At 38.5% G+C, this 14,051-nt stretch overlaps 1 protein-coding gene across 2 annotated transcripts in view; it reads left to right on the top strand.

Annotated features, from left to right (window-relative positions):
- anxa3b (annexin A3b) overlaps positions 1–14,051 on the top strand; it is a 275,725-nt gene that overhangs the window by 163,541 nt on the left and 98,133 nt on the right. Inside the window, exon 1 of one of the 2 annotated variants that reach the window (XM_077243138.1) lies at positions 2,688–2,702. The exons of the other annotated variant lie outside the window; for it this stretch is intronic. The gene's annotated coding sequence lies outside the window, so the exon portion shown is untranslated. Of the gene's footprint in view, positions 1–2,687; positions 2,703–14,051 lie in introns of those variants that run through there. 2 annotated transcript variants of the gene reach the window in all.

Genomic DNA, 14,051 nt, shown 5'->3' with positions numbered 1-14,051 from the left:
AGAATGCTATCACTGTAATATATTCAAATGATTATATTAAAATAGGAATTATTTAAAGGGGCTATAGTCATAGTTCACCTGTCTGCAGTTCCCTCATGCACTCCATACTCCATTCACAGCCATTTCACTCAAAACTACAATTCCCAGCATTCCTCCTGCACTTGATCAGCACACAGTATTTGAGCACACACCTCAGTCAAAAGATTTCTCCAAGATCCTGTCTCCTAGTTCCCTATTTGTTCTCCACCTCCAGCGTCCCACCAGCGTTCCTGCAATCATGTAAGACAAAGACACTGATTGTTCTTCATTCACTCAGACAGCAACATAGTGTTGGCCCAGATCCGGCCCACTTATGGGCCGTGTGAAATCCATGTGTACCAGATGTGGGCAGGATCAGGGCCTATACACTATGTTGCTGTCTGGGACTAAAATATACTTACCAGTTGAAGTCCCCTCCTCTATCTTTACCTGCAAAGATAAGAACTGAGCACTTGCATTTCTCATAGTTCGTTGTCTATCGACTGCTCTGGACACAGTTCAATAAAGCATTGTGCTCATCCATCTCTCTCGTGAATCTGATATCTTCTAATATCTATATAAGAATTTCCATGTATTAATCGCTTTTTTATTGCCGGTGTGTGAACAGCTTGTTACGAATCTTTAAAAAATGAAACCTTCCCCTACGTCCTGTCACGGTCACCAGCTAGTCACTACCTCCTCTCTACATTTCCCATCATCCTCCCTGGCCCTCACCTGCATGCACTTCCCAATCACAGAGATCGCTGTCACCTGTCACCAATCTTCACTGATCATCATCCAGCACTATATAACTCTTCCCACTGCAGTTCACCATTGTCTGGTCTCGTCGTTCCCTCAAAGAACACTTACCTGACTCTTTTCCTGCATCAGTACTTACCAGAACTACAGTATTTGTCTTCAGTCATCTGCCTCGATCTCCATTGAACCTGCAACAGAGAGGACCATTACTCAGATATCCATTCGGAACACTATTCTTCAGTTACTCGCCTGCTTCCATCATTGCGATCACATACTTCTGCAAATAAACCTGTTCATCACTTTACCTGTGTGAATCCTTCTGTTTCATGACACTTCTAGGTTGTCTATGAAGGCCTGTTGACTGATTTTGATGTAAAGGACTCAAGCTGGTTCAACGCTCCCAAGAGTCTCTTCCAATCAATGACCGAATGTTTGGGATAATGCCAAAAGAGTTATTCTGCACTGTGATGTCAATGTGTCTTGAAAAGGGATTCATTCAAACTATGGTCTAAAATGGCCATATCTATATAGTCTATAATCTCAGATATACTTTCCTAACCAATGCAATCAATCATAATGGTGTAATTTTAATTACCTCATCTCTCCACATGATGCCGGTGAATTGCAGGGCTTGTGCAAACATATCCACATCGCTATGATCAGATGCTTTCTTACCGCTGTCATTTTTGTAGCATGTTTATTTTAGAGGAAAGCGTGTAGCACATTTACATTCATTTAAACATCACTCTCAGCAGTGTGGACGGTGTCTGGATGATTGTTAAAACAAAAGTATATCGCTGCAAAGGTATTAACGACTTCAAGAACAACAACAACAAAAGAACTTTGCTGTGAGTATATCGGGACATTGAGTCTCTTGTATGTTACGAGTGCGAGAAGGGACACTTTTTAAAACTTTTTTCACTTTAGCAATAATCTGCCAAGTGTTGTATTTGAAAAGTTCAAACTTAAGTCTGTGCTCTAAAGCCTTCACGATTTAAGACAGTTTAAATTGGAAATTTAATTTTCAAGTTTATGCTCAAAAAGTGAATAAATTGATAATAACTACAGCATAAATATAATTTAGTACCATAAAATCCCCTAAAAATACAAAATATTAAATAAAAAACATCATCAAACTAAAATATTGAACATTCATTTCATTTAAATGAATTTAAAAAAAAATCTGTCATTTTTGACTAACACGCGAAGAGCACCAGAGGGTTAATAATGAACTTGTTCTTTCTTCTATCAGGATTACTACAATAGTAACTAGACTTCAATGACTTGGTGTAAAATAAGTGTATAGACCAGGGCTGACAATATAACATGTTAAAACTCGCATGTTAAATAATTTTAAATGAACACATTTAATCATCCCCCATGAACCATGAAACTACACTTAACAAGGCTGTAAGACATTCAGAATTGTATGGAAGTAGCAAACAGGAAACAGAATTGCCATTTGAATTCAAATGTAAGGAATTATGGCCATTGCTGGGAATTATGGGTCAATGAATTTGTTGCTATTGGGCCCCTTATTCTCTGTCGGACTGAGCGTGTTGGGGAGAGGAGGGGGCGCATTCGTCGACAAGTAGTAGTTCCACCATTCATTAGTGACATTCATAGGAAAGTAGCATTAAGATGAATTAAAAGTCATTCATATAAGTGTAATTTTGAATTAGAAAAGTTTTTCAAGACTAAGAAGAAATTGCTAAATTCCTGTGGCGTGTGGCCAATTCAAATTCATACCCTGAATTAAAAGGGAGCCAATTGCTCATTTCTGAACATCCCTATACTCCTAATGGCAACTCGCGAGGTCTGTCTTTACTTACTGATAGAATATGGAAGTCTTGCGTTTTTTTTTTCCTTGAATATTCTTGAATAAATTTGAATCAAATAAACGTTCATTTAGTTTCAGCAATTATGTCTATGAGAAACCCATATGGGTTGACCACCATTTGCAAGTCAAGTTCTGTTAGTTGTTACGGCAAAAATCGCTATAAGATCTGTTGTCATTCGGCGTTAATCTAAATAGCTGGTGGAAGTGGAAAGGGCTGGAAGGTCACGGTAAACAAGAATGAAGTCATGAGACCTGATGAATATGGTTGTAATCATGTCAAAAGCACTGACCTTTACATTGAGTGACAAAACTGAATTGGATTCAGGATCCTTCTACCAGCTAAACACTTCCAGCCTTCCTGTCACTGAATGAGGTCTGCAGTGTAAATATAATCTGAACCTTTAACACACCGACACACAGCGAGATCATGAACCGATCCTCACATCCTTCTTTTGATTTCCAGGATGGCTGAGAGAATCCATCATAAACAGAGGAATTCATATTTCATTACAGTGTGCAGAGGTCTCTCCAGACAATGCGCTGGAGAATCCAGATCCTTTCGCATTCTCATGTCAAGCGCCAAGACTATTGTGTCGTCCAACCAGTGACTAAGCGCTTGACCTCCCTGGATTTGCCGCTTGTTCCCAGTGAGCAGCTGCAGCAGTGTGGCTTTCAGCAGTAAACAGGATTCTTCCGACCCACACTATCCTGTGGTTACCTGGAACAAACACACCTCTTTTGACTTGTGGCTTTACTTGGACGTCCAGGCAGCACACGGAAACACGGGGGTTCTGTCGAATGGAAGAAACACTAAATAATGTCGCAGAGCCAATACAGCTGGAAAACTCCACAGAAGCAATGAATGACGTGGCGGTCAAGACCGTATGAGTCAATAAAACCTGGAAGTTGAAGGAAGGTACAAAAAAGAAAAGGAGGAAAGGTGTATAAAAAACGAGAAGGTTAAATAAATAATTATGGGATGAACCATATGGGATAAACAAAAGTTACAGGTTAAAATTTGGAGCATTTTAAAAGTCCCTTTTTACTGTTGTTTATACATCTATGTCGTGTTTTCGATATGCTTTAAGACAAAAAATTTGCAAATTCATAAGTATTTTCTCCTTAAAATGGCAGTGAACCAAAGACAGTCTCAAAAACACAGTTTGAAATCTCTGGTGTTTCTGACATCACAAACTACCTTGTAACCAATGAGGTCAACGTGTGATCCTTAACGAGTGGATCTCTGAGCTGGTGGGAGTGACTGGAGGCGGGGCTCATTGCATATTCATAGAACCACTTATACTAAATTAGGCAAGGGTGTAGAGTTACATTCAATCTAATTGAAGGCATGAAGAATTTTTTCACAGGAAAAAAACGTTTAAATGTGTTATTTTGGGGATCAACGATGAGTTTTATGGGAACAAATTATTGACTACAGAGGGACTTTAAGGTCATCAGAGAATTCATGCAAGACCTGCTTCTGTGGGGAAGACTTTCAGTGAAGAACGTAGGAACTTTATTACGGTCTGCTTCAGTGCTGGTCTAATTGGTTGACCAGCATGGTCTATCTGGTGAAACTGGTTAACCAAGGAACTTTGGATGGGTAGGATGCTGCTCACCAACTATGCATGTTTATTTTAATAATTGTGGTTTATTCTTTCTTTCTTTCTTTCTTTGTTTATTATTTTGCTGTTTTCATCTGTGTGGAACTTTTTTAAATAAATTTTATAATATTAATTTATTTTAATTAATTTGAACTTGTTTCTTTATAAATAAATGTCAAGCTTGTTAAGGTTCAAACCATGCTGAAGAAATAACTAATTTAAAATGAATTCATCAATTAAAAAAATGTAATTTCAAAAATTCAAAATTCAAATGTAATTAAGTCTAAGATTTATTAATTGATTCATTATTTAAAATAAAGTTTTTTTTTTATTATTTAACAGTGCAGTAAAGAAGTGACAAGAGCGCAACATGGAACCTTGTATATTTTTAAGAGTGTAATTGCAAAAAGCTAAAACCCTGTCCATATATCTTACATTAATCAGTTTGACACATACATGTTTGTAGGTGGAGAGATGGATTGGAACCATGGTCAACTATTGAAATATTAGATAAAGTCATGAAAATGGACAATAGAAGATGAAGGGTCTGGGACTCCCAGAGCTCAGCAGCATGTGGATCAGATCCAGGGTTGGAGTGGGAGGTGGTCCACAGTGACTGATGGTCCACCACGGCCCAAGAAACTCGAGTTGCAGGGAAAGCTTAACACACCTTGACATCCATAGGAAACTCAAGCCCAGCTCCGAGCAGAGTCAGATACGTACCACCAAAGGAGCTCGGCCGCACCGCTCAGTACAGCTTTTAACTCAATCTGTTTAGATGAGCGCACAGAAGAAAAATGTCTCCATCCTGCACCTCCTCCCCTTCACGCTCTCTCCAAAAGCCCTGAAACCACATACACAAATGCATTAAAATGACATGTAGGCAGATACGTATGGGAAATGAGCAACTGCCTTCAGGAAGCATTCAGTGCAGTGCCAGCCAGTGAGCTGACATGAGATCTCGCTGTTTGCTTGGGAGAAGCAAACATATGCTGTCGGCTGCAAGACGGTGCCAAGATGTTTGGAGAAATCAAGGAAATAACCCCCCAGAAATGTGTCGGCATGGACAAAAAGACAGTGAATAGTTTGAATAAAAAACTGCAGAGGCTTGTTTCATGATTGCATGCATTGGCTGTAGAGCCTGCATGATGTAACTCCATCTCAGAAAGAAAAAGAAAAATCAAAGGAGTGGATGGAAAGATAGTCCACAGGATTCTCTCAAGTGTATGGCGAGTTTAACTGCAATGCATCTAAAAATAATTTATGATATAATTATTTAACCACCAAATCGTTCCAAACCTGTATGGTAATTTTTTTCTTGTGTAACCTAAAAAGAAGATTTCAAAAAGGACAGTTGTTCAAAACGGAGAAAAATACCTTTAAAGCCCCATAAAAGTTATTAGCATGTGCACTAAAATCATTTCACAGTGGTGTCATAATCCACGTGGTTGTGGTTTTTAATTAACACCTGATTAGGAAGCATTTTCTGTTGAATGGAAAAGAAGCTGCTTTGACATTTGAACAATTTCCTTTGTGTTTGTACACCAGTTGGAAAATCCCAAATAGAGATTGATATTTAAGAGCTGCAGTGGAGGGGAAGATTTTCATTAAATAACTAACTCAATTTCTCACATAATGACGTATGACTTCAGAAAACTTGGAATATAGTGCACAAGAAACATGAACAACTTTTTTCTTGGCTTTTTTTCTTTTTGAAGCACTTTGTTTTTTTGCGGTCACTGTGAACTGTCGTTATGTGAAAATGTGAAATGGGAAAGAAAGAAATAACTCCAAGAAAAAACAGCAATGACATGAGGGTGAATAAATGATGACAAGGAGTTTAATTTATAGATGAACTATCCCCTGAACATCTCAGTTCATCATCTGCCAAGTCTTGCCCATGGGATACCGTGATTATTCTCCCTTTATTGAGCGAAACCAATGAATCGAGGTTGAAGTTGCAACAAACAATGCTGTATATAAAACTGCCCTTCTGACAAGAAATGAGGGTAAGGAGTGAGAGAGAAAAAAAGAGAAAAGGATTTGGTGCTTGCACGAACCAGGGCTGTAAATAGTCCCGAAAGCTGTATCTCAGAAGGAGAAATGGGAGGCTGGTCACGAGCCAAAACAAACACAGGGCTGGCCCAAGAGGATCCGCACCGCTGGGCCCGTTTTCCTCCTTTTCAAATCCTGAGCCCCATGCCCTCATCTGCTGCCCTACTCCACATCCCCTCAGCTGTCAACAGCTGGGCCTGTCATTCACTGGAACCTCTTTTAAAGAGCAATCAATCACTCCACTATTTGTTTATCTATCTATATACAATATGAACTCAAGTATGAAGCCTCCAGCCAGGCTTGTTGCATTCAAAGCAAGCGTACAGTCCAGAGGACTTAGCGCAGTTGCCATGTAAAAACTGTCATGTTAGGGTGGATGGAGCTCTGCAATTTTTTCTGGACAAGTGTGGCGACACCTGCAGGAAGGTCGGAATACGTTTATACGTCGCGTGTCATCACATACATCAGTGTCGGTTTACAAAAGATTTGTGACGCACTGACACTTTTCAAAAACGTTAACAGCCCCGCGCAATGTCGCATTGTGCAGCCAATTCAGAAAATAAACAAGCAGTCATGCATTGACACCTTTCCATTTCAACATGCGCTTGTTCGCGCCAACATTTAACGGTTACTGCGAGAGCGCGCTATTGATAAACAAGCAAAATATGAGCGTTTTCTACCGTTGCTGAGGTGTGGTCAAAATGGTACACACTTGTGCTGTCTTGTCCAGGTTTTAGCACCAGTTTTGGTTGTTAAAAAAAAGTCGACAGCTCAATCGAGGCTGTCGCGAGCCTTTTCTAAACAGAAAAACCTTCCCATGCCGCTTAGAATGCAAAGAGCATTTTGTTTGTTTGTTTGTTTTAGGAAGGATACATGGTAAACCACCACTGGAGGTCTAAGGATGGTGCGCGAACACAAATGTGTCAGTCAGCTGAGGTAGCTTAAAAGCTGGGTGGAATTGGCTTGTTAAACAAACACTATCCTACTAAATTCCCTTATTTTACATTAATGAATCTATTTAATATCTTAATCATTCTAACCACAAAAATTTTCTACAATGTATATATCCATCCATTTAGTAGAAGAGAATGTTCATCCATAGAATAGAAAAGCGTCTTAAAGGGACAGTACACCCAAAAAAATGAAATTTTGTGATTACTCACCCATTCCTTTCACATCTTTTTTTCTTCGGTGAAACACAAACGTTGAAATTTTGAAGAATGTACTGGTACATTAAAGAACTGTACATTCTTTACCATTCAATTACAATAACTGGGGACTACAATTTTTAAACTTTAAAAAAACATTAAAAACTGTATAAATCACTGTATTAATCCCTACATGTCTGAAGCAACACTGTCCAACAGCGACACTCGTAGGTAAAGGTACAGCAGGTGTCCGCATCTCTCTCTTGCCTCCCTTAGTCTATTAATTTTTAACAGATCCCCTTATGTCGCTGGGTTTGGTGAGGGGTAATTGAGAATGAATGGGGGAAAGTCCCGTGAGAGGAGGCAATAGAGAGCCTAAGTCCCTCCCCTTCCGGTGGACCACCATGGGACCTTATTTCGGAAAAATATTGTATGGTAGACAATGGCGAGAGACAACAAATATTTGGATCCCGTTTGAATTGTGCCCTGAATTACACATATGATGTATGTCAATTTAAAAGATACATTTTAAAGTCAAGAAAGTCTCAGTTTGATGTAAAACTGTTGAGGTATAAGACTGTGAAAATACGTAATTACAAAGACTACAAAACCCAAAAGGCGCGCATGTGACGTCTTACCTTTTCTCTCAATGAATGAAGCTAACTTTACTGAAGCTAACGTGTGTCATTTTTTCTATAGTCTAACGTTATAATCGTAATGGTCGTAAAAATCACGCCGTCATGCCTGTGTGTTTTGTACCCGACTGCACACACACGAGCTTGGTGACGTACATAGTGCGAGACGAGAGATGTAGTTCATTGAGCGATTTTCACATAAAACTAAATGTTACTCTTCTGTTTTATGAGAAACTGTGACTTTCTTGACTTTCATAATTATCTTTTAAATTGACAAACATAATATGTGTAATTCAGGGCACAGTTCAGACGGAATAAAAATATAAGTTGTCTCTCGCCATTGACTATCATACATATTTTTTTTCCGAAATAAGGTCCCATGAGCCGGAAGCGGAGGAGAGGGACTTGGGCTCTCTATGCCTTCATCACGCTATGATTGGATATGATTGGTTCGTGTGATAAATCCCACCTCTTGTTTTTGTGCGCATTTGCGAATCAATCTGAATGAACACTAATTATAAACTAAGTAAACAACTCACCCACTTAGATATCACCCCTTTATGTCACTCAAAATAAAACTAGCATTAAACTGAGCAATCAGCTTGGTGAAATTACAGATACGGAGCTTGATGACTGGTTTTCCAAAAATAAGTTGACTATTAAAAAGAACAGACGAACATCAGTTCACAAATAAAACATATTGTTTAAATTGTTACTGTTAATGAGATCTATACTTGGTTTTAATAAATAGAACATTAATTACATAGTCAATGTAAAAATACAAAATAGAATTGTATTTGTTTTTTCTTTTTAACCTGGAAAATATGACAACATGAATTTACATGTAATTAACTTTGCCTCCTCATTTCAGATCACCACTGATAGGACACAAAGTATAAAAAAATGGTGTATTGATGGATCTGCAATGTAAAATGTGTGCTCTGAAGAAAAACAGACAGATAGCAGATAGATGCATAACAGATAACAGATAGATATAGCCACAAAGTAAGATTTATTCCCACAATTTATTAATTTGCAGCGATGCTTATAAATTACTTCCCTTGTTTTAGATCAATCGTGTACTAACCATGTTGTACTAATTCGTTAACAAATCCTTAACTTGTGGCCACAATACCCCCCCCCCCCCCAACCCCAGCCATTTTGATAAATACTGTGGTACTGAAGGATTGCCATTCATGTACCATGATATGTAAATAGTATTTCAAAAGAATACTATGCTGTTACTATTGTAGATATCCAAAAATCCATGGTATCACCATGTTACCTTTATTGTTTAGTGTACAATTAAAGTACCATGTAGCCTAAAAACCATGCTATGTGACTTTGGTAATCGTCTGATACCATTGTATGAGCATCGCACTGTTGTACCTTATTACAAACAGTCGTTTTTTTGGTGGAGACTGTCAAGGTGTTCAGTGTGTTTCTTGTTTTCTGCCAACTGCCATTTGAGTTTGCATGTGTTCATGAGTAAAATCACTCTGCCTTGTCAAACACATGACATTAATCCCATTAAAAAGCAGGGCCCATTATAGTTATGGTATGGATCAAGTGGTGCGTTATCCTGCAATATGCATGTATTGTTACACACAGTGACATCTGGAGCGCTAGTCTACAGACTGTGGCAGCCTGTGTATTTTACTTAGACCTGCATGTGAGTTCAAAGCCACTCGAGTGAGAGGCCATTTTAAGTGGAAACATGAAAGCGTCTCTCAACACGCCAAATCAGAGACAAGGAGAAAGCTTCAAGTAAACATATAACATGCGGTCTTGCTGCAAAACAGACGCAACAAGGAGTTAAAACTACAGTTAGCCGCATACACCAAGACAAAACCACAATCGATAGGTTGTTTCAACATATCACACAGGCGGCAGGTCCTGGTTCTGTGAGGCCTCAGAACAGGTCATCATAGCTCACGCTTCATAACATCGTGTCCCCTGGCTCGCATACAGGTGGCCCGACGACTGAATGATAAGCTTACGCTGGGCAACAAGCAGTTTGTGCACATCACCGCCTCAAATATTTATTTGATCCTGTCAAAGTCTATGGCGAACAATAGGAATATTGACAGTTAAGGGACGAGAATGAGCTAGTTTGTTTGAGTGTTTTAGCACCGTGGACTCCCGTGCGGGCTGTTGCTTTGTGAAAGTCCAGTATTGTATTTCTTTCCGCTGCCAAAGCATGCTTCCTGCGCCGGGGCCTAGTCGACCAACACTGACCTCCATTTCCTTTGTTGAGGTCTGAACTAGCGCTGCCACGAGCCCCCGGGCCCTGCCTCCAGACTCCGGCCTCCCTGCGTGGACCTGCGAAGCGGCCCGGGTCACCGTCACCGCTGGTGAGGTTTCCTGCGGGAGTCTGTGGATCGGACCGCACCTTTGGATATCTAGAGGGAATTTTGCAGTTAAGACACTTTTGGCTCAATGACAACAGCGGTGCTTGGCTTGCTAGTCCTTAAAGGGGTAGTTCCAAAATATCATTCCAAAAATCTGTATGACTTATGTGGAACACAAAAAAAGATATTTTGGAAAATATCCAAATTATTATATTGGATATTCAGTCTTTCTTTCTTTTCTTTTTTTTCCATACAATTTAAGTCAATGGGGTCCAGTGTTGTTTGCATCAAAGTGTTCTTCCGATTATCTTCTTTTGTGTTCAGCAGAAGAAAGAAACTCATACAGGTTTGAAACAACATGAGGGTGGGTAAATGACGGCAGACTTTTCATTTTTGGGTGAACTATCCCTTAAGTAGTATACACACTGTAAAAAAAAATGCTGCCTTAAATTTTTGAGTACTGTCAACTTGGGTGTTTAAGTCACTTCAAATTAAATTACATTAAACTGACTTTTAAAAAATGTATCTTGTATAATTTATATTAAAAAGTTGAAAATTGCTTAACTTCTTTTGATGAGTTAAAGCAATGTAAAAACATATGTTGTCATAACCTATTAATCATATAATTTTTTTACAGTGCAGTATTACAAATAAATGTTCAGAGGAAAATGCTTACTTACCAAGACAAAAAAAACCTTTGCAGACTGGCCAAGCTGGTCTGCTCTCTTGGTTTTAGAGTGGTTTTTAATGTACACTAAAAAAAGTATATATTTGAATCTGAAGCTGTACTTAAGTTGTATGATTTGTAATGATCAAATCACTAACCCTTAGTTTGAGCAAAAGTTTAGTAATGCTTGCAAATAATGATTGACATGCATTTGGCCTAATTGTGAGTCCAAGAGGAAAAATCTGGCCTTCGCTGGGTAAGCATAAATTATGACTGCCAGGATGAATATTTTGTCTTTTTGCTTTTGCAGCTCTGATTATAAGGGTGAAGTTTTAAATAATTTCTGAGTTCTTACATCTATCACTGTGTTCTTGGATGAAATCTTCCGGAATTGTACAGCAGTCCAGTTAAATGTAAAATATTTTCCACTCAGTGAATCAATGTCACATATTAACCAAACAAAATTCAAAAGAAATCTATCTTCTGTTTCCATCTACATTTACCAAAGAGAAGACTTTTATATTTAAAAGTGACAGTTTCGACTCTCTATTCTGATTGGATTACGTCATTGAAGCCGTAAACAGCTGATATACACAGACAAGATACTTATAATCACACATTATCAGTAGAATTCTGTATTAATTTGTCAAATAATATGATGCCTTGCAACCAGGAATTCTATAATTAGGCCAATTTAAAAAGAAAAGTATGTAGAATTGTATATAGTTTTTCACATCATGCTTTCCATGTGCAGTAAAATCACTGTATTGGATGACCTCTCATGGTTTATTGTTTTATTTTATTTCAAATCAAGGTTTACTGTAAAGCGGGGTCATCTCTGATGAGCATTAACTAGGAAGATCCCATTAAAATTGATCACAGGCCCTGGTAATTTTAGTGACGACCCTGCTGTAATTTGAACATTTGCAAGGCGACACTGTTTTATAGCTTACAAATCTCGTTATTATCAGTATAGTTATTATTTTGCCCCAGTGTTTAAACTGGTACTCTTAGTATGTGTCATATATCCCTTGATCTGATACCCGCAGGGCTCCTATCCCATAATTCCTCTATTACTGGCACAAAACTGGCTCTGCTCTATTCTGACTTTCTAGCCAAGAAAACGTCAGAGCAAATTCAGCTTTGCCTCTCGGGCTGCAATCTGACATCAGTTTACTTTTGTTCTTGAAAGGGTACGAGTTTCATCCAGAATGACGTTGGACTAGTATGGTGCAAGAGGACTCTTGAGTAAATTTGCACATATGATGGGGATGGGGGGAGGGGGGACAGATTTAGTTCCACAGTTTGATTTTCACATGTGGGACCTCCCAGAAAACGCTCCACGTTGGTTTATAGAAAATGAGCATCATTTTACCGGGACTGTAAGGGCCTTTTACCTGCATGTCATAAAGGTTAACATGAAAACTTGTAATAAAAATATTCTGAAAAATGGAGCTTTGCACACAGGTTTATTTTCTTAAGGCAGCAGTGCTGTTGCCTGTAGGGCCAATTGACCTGTGCTGCTCTGTGGCAGTGCACTACTGACTCTTTGAACTTGTCGTGTTGTTCAGACAGTCCTGCTCCAGGGGCTGGTAAGGAAGTGAGGAGGGAGCTCTGGGGGAAATTGGCCTTTACCCAAGGGGGCCGAGTCTCTAGCCCCTGAGGTCCATGACACTACACAGCCACAATCTGGTTTTAAAACACACACCATACTGCTGGACTTAAGACAGGAGGTGGTGTCTGGCCAGAACAGCAGCCCAGGTGAATGAAAGAAAGCACCTTTATAACAAGCTTTAAGGGTGAATATGACCAAACGCAGAGCAAAAACACACGCACATACTGTGGAAGGTAGGGGTAAATTCATAATTGAGTTTAATCTCCAGAATCAATTAAAGTTTATGCTATATGTGGAATGCTGTCAATTAGAACAGAATCATCTGTCAGTTTATAAACCAACAGATTTTGAGAGTAATGGACCTAATTGAAATCAGTGGGTACAGGCGTCACACTAGAATAAATATTAAAATACACTGTATTGCCATTTTGAGCTTTTGTATATTCAGATTGGCAAGAGATTACATTTTACAGCGTTAATTCATTATTAAGCTTCTAAAGATTAAGATTAAGTGTATAAATGTAAGATCGGGGCACGCAAAATTTCCCAATATCTGCCGATATACAGTACCTGTCAAAAATATTTCATATTTTTGAAAGAAGTTTCTTCTGCGCACCATTTATCTAAAACAAAAAAACAGTAATATTGTAAAATATTATTGCAATTTAAATTGAAAACAGTTTTGACTACTTAATATTTTTGTATAAAAAAAGGTTTTAACAACATGCCATTAACACTTCTGTGGCAATTTTCCATTTGAGGAAAATGTATCGTAAAATATATAATCTTTTTAAATCCATTTTTCTTATAGTCGATTTATTTTTCTCAATCTTTATTCAATATATATAAAAAATCTTTAATAGCCTAAACAGTAATAGCAAATTACTGTTTACATGGAGCAAACTTTCACCACAGAAAAACAGAAACAAAATCCTCTCCCTAGAACAGTGGGTCTCAACATTATTTTTGACTCGAACGATATTACGTTCTCCAGCACACGTGCTGCGTAATACGAGAATGAACCTCATTGGTTCTTGCAGAAGCTCAAACGTGCTGCGTAACAAGAAAATGAACCTCATTGGTTCTCGCATGTCAAGCAAGCATTTGTGTGGACTGTCGATGGAGGGACAGAAATCTCAGATTTCGTTAAAATGACTTCATGTGTGTTCTGAAGATGAACGAAAGTCTTCGACATGAGGATAAGTAAATAAAGACAGAATTTTCATTTTTGTGTTAAACCTTTTAAGTTGTACTGAACTAGAGCCCGACCGATGTGGATTTTTGGGGGCCGATGCCGATAAAAAAAAGCCTGATACCGATATATCGGACGATATTATTTATGTGTACAATAGCAATATT

The sequence above is a fragment of the Siphateles boraxobius genome, unplaced genomic scaffold, assembly GCF_051911475.1.
Source record: "Siphateles boraxobius isolate OS27281-9 unplaced genomic scaffold, OSU_SipBor_1 25, whole genome shotgun sequence".
Classification (NCBI taxonomy): domain Eukaryota; kingdom Metazoa; phylum Chordata; class Actinopteri; order Cypriniformes; family Leuciscidae; genus Siphateles; species Siphateles boraxobius.
This window is presented reverse-complemented; position numbering and strand designations above follow the sequence as displayed.